We start from the raw sequence: 12,232 nt of genomic DNA, 5'->3' as shown, positions 1-12,232 counted from the left end.
ATAAAGCGGAGAGGAATATTTTTTTTAATTCATTTTATTTTTAATTTATAGAATAAAACAAGTATTTCTATAATTTTAAATATAATTTTTAAAAAGATAATTGCACATGAAACTGCAAATCTATTATGTACACATTTCTATTCCTTTTAAATATATAATAAAATTATTATGTAAATTTATTTTTTCTTCCTTCCTCCTCTACCCTAGAGATGGCTACCATAAGACATAAATAAGGATATATACACACCCATATGTAAAATTATTCTATACATGCTTTTATTTATTGGTTCTTTCTCTAGATTCAGATAGCCTCTTTCTTCATATGTCATTTGTTGTTAATTTGGGTATTTATAATATTCAAAATTACTTAATCGCTCAAAGTCATTCTTAAACAATATTGTTGTTACTGTATACAATGTTTCTTGGTTCTGCTCATTTCACTCTTCTTTATTCCATGTTTTTCTAAGATCATTGAGCTCATCATTTCTTATAGCACAGTAGTATTCCATCACACTCATATACCACAACTTGTTCAGCCATTCCCCAATTGATGAACATTCCTGCAATTTCCAGTTTTCTGCTACCACAAAGAGAGTTGCTATAAACATTTTAGAACATATAGGTGCTTTTCCTTTTCCCCTAACCCTCTTTGGAAATAGTGGTATTGATGAGTCAAAAAAAGTATAGGCAGTTTAATAACTCTTTAAGTATAATTCCATATTTTTCTCCCAAGTGGTTGGATCAGTTCACAATTCCACCAACAAATGAATTAGTGTCCCAATTTTTCCATATCCCCTCTAATATTTGTCACTTTCCCCTTCAATAATTTTAGCCAATCTGGTAGGGATCAAATGATGTCTGAAGGTTGTTTTAATTTGTATTTCTCTAATCAATAATGATTTAGAGCACCTTTTTATATCACTACAAATTATTTTTATTTTGTCATTGGAAAACTACCTGTTCATGTCCTTTGACCATTTATCAATTGGGGAATGACTTGTATTCTCATATATTTGACAAAGTTCTTTATATATTTGAGATATGAGACCTTCATCTGAGAAAATTGTCTATAAATTTTTCCTCAGTTTTCTGCTTTTTTGGCTACATTTGTTTTATTTGTACAAAACTTTTTAATGTAACATAATCAAAATTAGCCATTTTGCACCTAACTTTGCTCTCTATCTCTTGTTTATCATAAACTGTTTGACTATCAATGAATCTGATAAGTAATATGTTCCCTGTTCTTCTAATTTTCTTACAATATTTTGCAGAGAGGAGTATTTCAGAGTTGTCTTATTCTGGCAAACGACAGAGGATCTCTCCCGTGTTCAATTCAAATGCAGAGTTGGACTAGGAGTTCTCCTTTTGGACAGACCTCTTTGCTCACACAAAAGCTTGCCAGGAGTCTGAAACACAACCCACCCCTCTCATTTAGTGCAAACACCAAGTTGGGACATGGTGACTCCCAAGTCTTGTATTCCTTTTCTCCCACATAACCATGCTTCCCACCTGTGCTAACACTTTTCACTGGATAGAATACTGTCCAAATACCCACAGAAGTCTGACAATGGATATGTATCAATAGGATCATAGGTATCAAGCTTGAAGGGACCTCAGGAAACATCTAAACTAACTACCTCTCTTTGGAAATAGGAAAATCAAGGGAGAGAAAGGTTAGGTGATTTGCTCAATGTCTTACAGGTTGTAAGTAGCACAACCAGCATTGAACCCAGGTCCTCGACTCCAAATCCAGATCCTTGTCCATTGCTCTATGTGAACATGAAGAAGTTAAGTTATAAACTGTGCAAGTGATCACAAGCTCTTTGGAGACAAGGAACTACCTACTTCTTTCCTGTTTACAAGGAACAAAAAAGATGTCATGCCATTGAGTGTCCAGCCTTCTCAGCTGGGGAGACAGAGCCCATGTTAGTCCCCTAGGCTGACCTCTTCCTGCCTGCAGGGTATTAGATGGACATCATTCCATCAAGTGCTGGTGTCCTTTTTCCATTTATGGGGAAACATTCCTGCCTGCAAGGGATAGAGAATTCAATACTAGCTTGCTCCTTCTTTATCTCCTGGCCTGGTCTGCTTGTAGGGTTTAAGAGAAAAATGTCATTTTATCAGTTTCCCCTTCTGAACTCTTGTCTGAGCCACCATCACCCTGAGAGGATACCACCTTGAGATCAAACTTTTTGTGATGTTAATAAATTATCTGAACTCATTCCTCAGTAATTAATAAACTCCTATTCTGAGCCCCTAGATGTCATCATTTAGACACCATTCTCTATGCCCATACAGTTCATCCATCTCAATTCAATTCCTCCTTCCACCAATGTCCCATTCTAAAACTACCCACTCCTTCCATTGTGATTGAAAGGATGCCTGTTCCACAGGTAACAAACATGCTTTCATCTTAAATATTTTGTTTTCCTACTCATTCCATCTTCTGGCTCTTACTAACACCTGGCTCCATCCTGATGACACAGCTTCCTTGGTTAACCTTTCTTTTCTTTTCTTTTTTTATTTTTTTAGCACTGGTTGAACTTTCATTCATTACCCTGACTGAATACTCCTTGCTTTTCATTGGCACGTCCAAGGACACCTCTACCACCAGTAATTTTTCCTCCTTTGAGGTTCATTCAATTTGTATTTACCACACAATCAAATTCTGGTAAGTGTTGTATATAGACCTCCAGGATATGCCTCTTCTTTCCTGAATGAGTTCAGTGTCTGGCTCATGTCTTCCCAACTCCTGCCCCCATACAAGGGTACTTCAACATACATTGTTATAGGGGAGGAGCCAAAATAACTGAGTAGAAGAAGCACTACATATGATTTCTCCTAACAATTCCTACCAAATAACTTTAAAATAATACCTCAGATCAAATTCTGGAGTAGAAGAGCCAATAAAATGTTAGGAAAAGACACTTTTCCAGGCCAAGAAAAATTAGGAAGTCAAAAGGAGAGGTCTGTGACACTGGGGTCACACAGAAAGGCTATGAACAAGGTCAGAGATGTAGAGTGATATAAGAGATAATGAGCTGATCTTGGAATCAGGATGATCTGGGTTCAAGCTTTGCCTACAATAAAAGTCACTCAATCTCTCAGCACAGTCCCACCAGATAATGCTCTAGGACTCTAACATGCAGAGCAATTGCCCAATCCCTATCATTGAAAGAAATTTCTAAACTAGGAAATCCTTGCACTGATAAAATCTTTGGTCTGGACAAAACAAAACCCTATTTTCCAGGATTGTTGCAAGGTTCAAATGAGACAATGTATAAAATTCATAATTCATAAAATGTATAAAAACTTTAAAGCCTATGAAAAATGTGTGTTTCACCATCAATGCTTGAAAGTCCTCTATTTCATTAAATGTCCATGTTTTCCTTAGAAGGATCAGACTTAATTTTGGTGGATAAGTTATTCTTTGTTGTAATCCTAGCTCCTTTGCCTTCTGGAATATCATATTCCAAGCCCTCTATCCCTTTAATATGGTAGCTACTAAATCTTGTGTAATTCTGACTGGAGCTTCACAGTATAAAATACCTGAAAGCATACCTTCCAAAACAGACACAAGAACCACATGAATGTAAACATAAAATACTTTTTATACAAATAAAGCCAGATTTAAATAATTGGAGTAATATTTATATTTTTTAGTAATTTAATTGGGATGACATTGAATAAATAGATTAGGTAGAACTGTCATTTTAAAAAATTGTTTTGGCTTTACCTACCCAAGAACAACAACAGGTAAGTAAGAAGGAAAAGGGATAAGAAATGAGGGGGGTACAAATAAAAGGAAGGGCAAATTAAGGGAGGTAGTAATCAGAAGCAAAACAGACTTTTGAGGAGGGACAGGATAAAAAGAGAGAGAGAGAGAGAAGAATAAACAGGAGAAAATAGGATGGAGGGAAATGCACAGTTAATAATCATATTGTGAGTGTGAATGGAATCATTTCACCCATAAAATAGAAGCAGATAGCAGAATGGAATAGAAACCAGAATTCAAAAATTTGATATTTACAAGAAACATATTTGAAGCAGAGGGATACACACTGAGTTAATAATAAAAGGCTAGAAAAATAAAAAAGGCAGAGGCAACAATCATGATCTCAGACAAAGCAAAAGCCAGAGAGATAAGCAGGGAAACTACACCTTGCTAAAAGGTACCATAAACAATGAAGTAGCAACAATACAAAAAATATACGCACCTAACAGAATAGCATCAGCATTAAAGGAAAAATTAAATTAATTATAGGAGAATAATATTATAATATAATTATAGGAGAATAATTATATATTATACATATGTATATAATTATAGGAGAATAATTAATTATAGGAGAAAATAAACAGTAAAACTATCTAGCAGGGGGACCTCAACTTTCTCCTCTCAAAACTAGATAAATTTAACAATGAAATAAATAAGAAAGAAGTTAAGGAGATGAATTTTAGGAAAGTTAGATATGATAAATATCTGGAAAAAACTAAATGAGAATAGAAAGGAATATACCTTTTTCTAGCTGTACATGGTACCTTCATAAAAATTGACCGTGTAATAGACCATAAAAACCTCACAACCAAATACAGAAAAGTAGAAATATCAAATGCACACTTTTTGGACCATAATGTAATAAAAATTACATTCAATAAAAGGCCTTGAAAGCATCTATTAAAAATTAATTAGAAACTAAATAATGCTAAAGAATGAGCAGGTCAAAGAACAAATTATAAAAACAATCAATAACTTCATTAAAGAGAATGACAAGAAGACATATCAAAATTTGTATGATGCAGCCAAAGCAATATTTAGGGGGAAATGTGTATCTCTAAGTTTATACAAAATAAAAGAGAGAAAAAAGTATACAAAAAAGAGAACAGATCAATGAATAGGTCATGCAAATAAAAATATTAAAAAAGAACACATGTTAAATCCCTAGTTAAGAACCACAATAAAAATCCTGAAAAGCAAAGGAGAAATTAATTAATGTGAACTTTTTTTTTAATTTGAACTAATTAATAAATAAAACTAGGAGCTGATCTTATGGGGGAAACCAAATAAAATTGATTAACCATGGGTTAATTTGTTTAAAAGAAAACCAAATCACCAGTATCAAAAATGAAAAGCATGAATGCGCCACCGATGAAGATAAAACTAAAGCAATTTAAAAACTTAGTTTTTCCAATTGTGTGCCAGTAAAACTGACAATCTAAATGAAATGGATGAATTTTACAAAAAAAAATATAAACTTCCCAGATTAATAGAAGAGGAAATAGAATATTCAAATAATCCCATGTTAGAAAAAGAAATTGAATAAGCCAAAAATGAACTCTCTTAGAAAACACCCCCAGGACTGGATGGCTTTTCAAGTGAATTCTACCAAACATTTAAGGAACAATTAATCCCAATACTATATAAACCATTGGAAAAAATGGAGTCCTATCAAAGTCCTTTTATGACACAAACATGGTTTTGATACCTAAATTAGAAAAAGACGGAGAAAGAAAGCTATAGACCAATTTCACTAAGAATATTGATGCAAGAAAAATTAAATGAAATACTAGCAAAGAGATTACAACAACAGATCACAAAGATCATACACTATGACCAGGTAGAATTTATACCAGGTACACAGAGCTGGTTCAGTATCAGGAAAACTATCAGCATAACTGATCAAATCAATAACAAAAACAACAAAAATTATACAATTATTCCAATAGATGCAGAAGTGACTTTTGACAAAATACACCATTCCCATTAAAAAGTCTGGAAAATATAGGAATAAATGTAGCCTTTCTTAAAATGGTAAGTAGTATCTATCTAAAACCAACAGCAAGCTTTATCTATAATGAGGATAAAGTAGAAGCCTTCCCAACAAGATTAGGGGTATATCAAGATTGTCCATTATCACCACTATTATTCAATATTATACTAGAAATACTTGCTACAGTAATAAGGCAGGAAAAGGAACTAAAGGAATAAGAATAGAAAATGAGAAAAAAATCTATTGCTCTTTGTAAATAATAAGATGGCATACTTAGAGAACACTAGAGAGCCAACTAAAAAAAATTAGTTGAAATAATTAACAACTTTAGCAAAGTTGCAGGATATAAAATAAACCCACATATATCATCATCATTTCTATATATTACCAACAAAGTCAAGCAGCAAGCGCTAGAAAGAGAAATTCCATGTAAAATAACTGCAGACTATATAAAATATTTGGGAGTCTACTTGCCAAGATAAACTCAGGAACTCTATGAACACAATTACAAAACACTTGTCACACAAATAAAGACAGATCAAAATAATTGGGGAAATATGAATTGTTCATGAGTAGGTTGAGACAATATAATAAAAATGACAATTCCACCTAAATTAATTTATGCATACCAATCAAACTACCGAAGAATTATTTTATAAAACTAGAAAAGATAATGCCAAGAAAATCCCAAATTGGGTCACAAAGAGTTGGACATGACTGAAATGACTGAGCAACAAACAATAATAGCAACAGAAAAATTAATAACAAAATTAATATGGAAATCAATGAAAAAATGTGAAGGAAGACAGTTTAGTAGTGCCAGATTTCAAACTATATTACAAACTTGTTGTTGTTGAGTAGTTTTTTCCAATGTGTCCAACTCTTCATGACCCCATTTGGGGTTTTCTTGGCAAAGATACTGGAGTGGTTTGCCATTTCCTTCAGCTCATTTTACAGGTGAAGAAACTGGGGCAAACAAGGTTAAGTGACTTGCCCAGGACCACACAGGTAGGAAGTGTCTGAGGCCAGATTTGAACTCAGTTCTTCCTGACTCCAGGCCCTGTGCTCTATCCACTGCACCACCTAGCTGCCCCTGTTATAAAGGAGTAATCATCAAAATAATCTGGTATTGACTAAGAAGCAGAGTGGTGGATCATTGGAATAGATCAAGTATACAATACAGAATAGCAAATGACCATTGTAATCTAATGTTTGATAAACCTAAATTTTGGGGGCAAGAATTCACTATTTGACAAAAGTCTTGAGATACACTACAGATTTATTTTAGATGATCTCAGCTGTACTCTCACTGTGGCAAGGTAATCCTTCTACATTTTCATAAATGACTCACTATCACATTCACCACAGCATCTTTTCCACACATTTTTATCCCTCCTCAAACCTCTGTTAGCTTTCCTGCCCCCACTTTCTGATTTAACAACTTTGCTTCAGGTTTTACTGAAAAAAAAGAAGTTATTTCCTAAGAATTCCCTCTTCTCCTTTCCTCCTCTTCTCACATCACTCAGATGCCTTCTGCCCCACTATCTCCTCCTTCACCCCTGTCTCACATAGAGATGACCTTTCTCTCCACCAAGACAACTCCCTCTACATGTAAAGTGGTCCCATTCCATCCTATCTCCTCCAGCGAATTGCTCTATCATCCCTCCTCTCTCACTTTTCTTCAATCTCTCCCTATCTACTGAGTGCTTCCCTGTTGCCTGTCTCCCTCGTCCTATAAAAAAAAAAACACACTTTAATTTCATCCATTCATCTCTATCATTATCTACTATCTCCTCCCTTTTGTGGTTAAACTGTTTAAGAAGACCATCTACAATAGGCACTTCCACTTCCCTTTCTTTCACTCTCTTTTTAACTCTCTACAATCTGACTTCCCACCTCATCATTCAATTGAACCTGCTCTCAATTGCTAGATCTAATGACCTTTCCTCAATCCTCATCTTTCTGGATTTCTCTGAAGACTTGGATGCTATTGATTCCCCTCTTCTCCTTGACAGTCTCTTCTCTCTAGATTATTTTTTAAACTGCTCTAACTTGGTGCTCTTACCTATCTTATGTTTCTCAATCTCCTTTGCTAGTTTTTCATTCAGGTCATATCTACTAACCACGGGTATTCCTCCGGGGCTTTGTTCTGGATCTTCTTCTCCCTCTGTATCATTCTTACCAGGTGATCTCATAAGTTCTCTCAGATTTAATTATCATCTCTATGCTAATGATTCTCAAATGTATTTATCCTGCCTTGACTTCTCTGATAAGCTCCAATCTTGCATCTCCAACTGTATATAAGACATCTCAAATTGGCTATTTCATAGACATTAAATTTATCATATCTAAAATTGAGCTCATCGTCTTTCCCCAACCCTCCTTTCTTCCTAACTCTCTATTACTATCAAGAGCACCACCAGCTTCCAAATTCCCCAGGTTCATAACTTAGATGCCATTCTCAGCTCCTCACTATCTCTTATCCCCCACCCCCCATCCAATATGTTGTCAAGTCTTGTCAATTTTACCTCCATCATATCCTTTGTATATGCTCCCTTCTCTCCTCTGACACTGCCACCAACTTGGCACAAGCCCTTGTTACCTCACACCTGAACTATTGCAATAGCCTCCTGGTTAGTTTCTGTCCCGATTAGTCTCCCTCTGCAAGTCTCCCCACTGCAGTACATCCTCCACTGAGCTGCCAAAATGATCTTCCTAAATCAGAGATCTCACCATTTATACCCCGATTCAAGAAACTCCTGGGGTTTCCTATCTCTTCCAGGATCAAATGTAAAATCTTGATAACCAAAGCCCTTACCTGTCTCCCCAAACAAACCTTTTCCATCTTTTCACACCTTACTCACTGCCATGTACTCTGAGATACAGTGACATTGGCCTCCTTGCTGTTCCTTGGCCAAAACACTCCATCTCCCATCTCCAGGCATTTCCACTGACTGTCCTATTAGCCCGAGATGGTTACCCCCTTTAGCTTTTCTTCAAGTCTCATATGAAATCCCACTCTCTTGTAAGAAGCTTTTCTTGATTCCTCTTTAATCCTTGTGCCTTTCCTCTGTTGATTATCTCCAATTTATCCTGTATCTAGTTTTTTTGTTTTTTACTACATAGTCATTTGCATGTTGTATCCCCATTAGACTATGAGCCTCTTGAGGATAGGGATTTTCTCTTGCATTTCTTTGTATTCTCAGCCCTTATGACAGTGCCTGGCACATAGTAGGGACTTAAAACATGTTTATTAACTACTATAGACTATTGATTTTTGTAATCCCCACTACATCTGGAACAAACGTCTGCACAAAGGAGGCATTCTATAAATGTCTATTAACTGATATTATGTTATATATAACGTGTAATATATGATATTATAAATTATATCATAATTACGAGATACCATTCTTCCTCTTCTCATTACAGGCAGCGTAGACTCACATAAATGTGTACTTGAGCTGGGCAGATAGAAGTGGCTAAGGAATTTTAGAAGTCATAGAATGTTAGAGATGCAAGGCACCATGGTCAGATCAACATTCTTCAAACTCTTCTGTCCATAAAACACTCTTGAGTTTGGAATATGTTGCCATAACCCATAAATGATGGTCCCAGGAACCTCCAGGACAACTCTGGCTAAGTATAGTATCATAGGACTCCATACTGGGAGGAATATTACAGAGCATCTATTCCAACTCTCTCATTTTATGAAGGAAATGAGCTCAGGCAGATGAAAATTTTACACGTGATTAAAATTTAAGAGATTTTACCTATTTTAAATCTATCTACAAGACAGCTCAGAAATGTTTTCTAACTTGAGTAAATATTACGGAAATGAGAATGAACTTCCTTAGACTAGCATTCAAGAACCTCCATGACCTCATCACAGCTGACCTCTACTTCCATCTGTCATCCTATTTCCCTATGTAAATCTTCCACTGCATCTGGACAAATCTACTCATTCCCCTCAACTCTCTTCCCTAAGACAACACAAGTACTTCTACTCCTTTCATTTATTTGTTCATCCTTTCTGCCCTGCCAGGAATGTCTCCCACAACACACACACACACACACACACACACAAATTTAAGTCCTATGTATCCTCCCAACATCAGTTAAGCCCCATATCCTCAATGAGGACTTCCTTTTTCATTGATCTCCTTTTGCTCTGAATGTCTAGCCTCCCATTGTGCACAATTAAGCACATTGTATTTGTTTAGTTGTTTTACACGTGCTTAGCTTTGCCTCAACAATCATACTGTTGAATCAATATGCAGCCTGCAGGGATCCTTATGTATAAATTAGTGGCACCATTTGTATTTGAGTTAGATACCACTGGTCCACAGCACCTGGTGTTCTAGTGAGCACATATATAGTAAGCAGCCCTCAGGGGATAGCCATTGATTGGTCAATGACATCCCACTGACTCTTGGCAAAATGTGATTATTGATATTCTTCATTTGGGCTGTGGATACAATGTAAAATTTTCTCTAAACCGAGATATCCATGATGGCCAAAGATAAAGGGAGATATAAGGAAGTAAGGATTTTATTATATAACCTCCATTCAGCCCATCCAGATTACTTTCTGGCCTTGAAAATAAGACTGACCATTATTATTTGCTCACTAAGTTCTGATTTTGTGAATGAAATATGTAAGTTCTTAAAGGTAGCTTAACCACCAACATCCACTAGAGATGAACTAAGGTCATAGGGAAAAGTTCAGTCGGTCAAAATTTCCTGTGAAACCGCATTTCTGCATGGATCATAGGAGCTTCTGATTTTTAAGACTGCTAATAAATCCCTCCATTATAAACTATGCTGTATTCAGTTTTAACTGCTTTGGAAGGCCAGAAGTCTGAGTTTTATTTGCTTATTTAAAAAAAGCCTTCCACAGTATGTGTTGGCTAAGACCTTCTTTACCATATGATGTGGAATAATATTCTGTGGTAACAGATTGTCTTCCATTTAAGGCAACATATTGTCTTCCATTTAATGCACACAGATTGCCTGGTGTAGATTAAATCCAAATGGCAGTAGGAGATAGCATAGTGTAGTAAAAAGAAAGTCATTCCTAAACTGAAGAAGACTTGGGTTCAAGTCCTGCTTTTGACACATATTGACTATATGGCCTTGGGTAAGTCATTTAAACTCTCAGTTATCTAGGCAATTCTCTAAAATTAAGTTGCAAAGGAGATGCTGGTTTGTATCCTTTGAAGGAGTTTCTACACCAGTAAGTTCCTTATCCCAATGTAATCACAGATACTGTCCTTATTCTTATCAGTGTATATTAACCCTGACCTGAAAAAATGGCTCATTAAATATTAAAATGGTTCATTAAAATTCAATAATTCAATGGTTCTATAATTTCATATGTAGTATAAGGCAAGCTATAATCTGGCTGGAACACAGGTCAGTTGGTCACATTCTTCTGAAGCTTCATTAAACTGTCCAAGTATCACAAGATATTACCTAATTAAACCCCACTTTTTAGCTCCCCCTTTCTCACCTTCCCCTGCCAGAAGCCAGACTAGAAATATGCTATCCATCAAATGTTTATGAGCGCAAAGAAGTAGATGAGATGAAAACAACTTCTCCAAAACCAGATGATTTAGTCATGTCATTGTTCCAATATCCCGCTGGCCGCACCAGATGTGACAGCCTTTACAACAGGAATTCATCATTCAAGAAATATTAAAAATATTTATCAAAACCATCCAGCCTGTTCTAAAACATAATACTTGCCTGTGTTCCTTTCTTTTGTTTTTCCCCAACAGAATACCATATAATGGATAAAACTGAATGTGGTCATCTTTCAACAAACAGGAGACTATCCCTGAAGTCAGGGAGAGATCCCTGAGTCCCAGTGACATGGTAAACACTACTTGCCAAGTTCAGATGACTTTGAGTTATCTGACTTAGGCTCTTTGACCTGTTCCAAGTTCCACTGTCAGTTTTTTGGCCTTTTCAGAGCAAATATGACTTCTGGCTCTTTCTTTTCTTTTTTTTTAAATAATATTTTATTTTCCCCAATTACATGTTAACACAATTTTTAAAATATTTTTAGGTTTTGAGTTCCAAATTCTATCCCTTCCTTCCCCTCCAAATTCTATCCCTCCCTTCTCCTCCCCATCTTATCCCTTCCCCCCTCCCTGAGATGATAAGCAAGCCAATATAGGTTATACATGTACAAGCAGCATAGGTTATACATGTACAAGCATGTAAAACATTTCCTTATTAGTCATTTTGTACAAGAAAGAGAGAGAGAGAGAGAGAGGAAGGGAAGAAGGGAGGGAGGGAGAGAGGAGGAGGAGGGGAGGGAGGGAGGAAGGAAAGGAGGGAGGAAGAAGAAGAAGAAAAAGAAAGAGAAAGAGAAAGGAAGAAAGAGAAAGAAAGAAAGAAAGAAAGAAAGAAAGAAAGAAAGAAAGAAAGAAAGAAAGAAAGAAAGAAAGAAAGAAA

Source organism: Vombatus ursinus, unplaced genomic scaffold (assembly GCF_900497805.2).
Source record: "Vombatus ursinus unplaced genomic scaffold, bare-nosed wombat genome assembly UNPS02001419.1, whole genome shotgun sequence".
Classification (NCBI taxonomy): domain Eukaryota; kingdom Metazoa; phylum Chordata; class Mammalia; order Diprotodontia; family Vombatidae; genus Vombatus; species Vombatus ursinus.
This window is presented reverse-complemented; position numbering follows the sequence as displayed.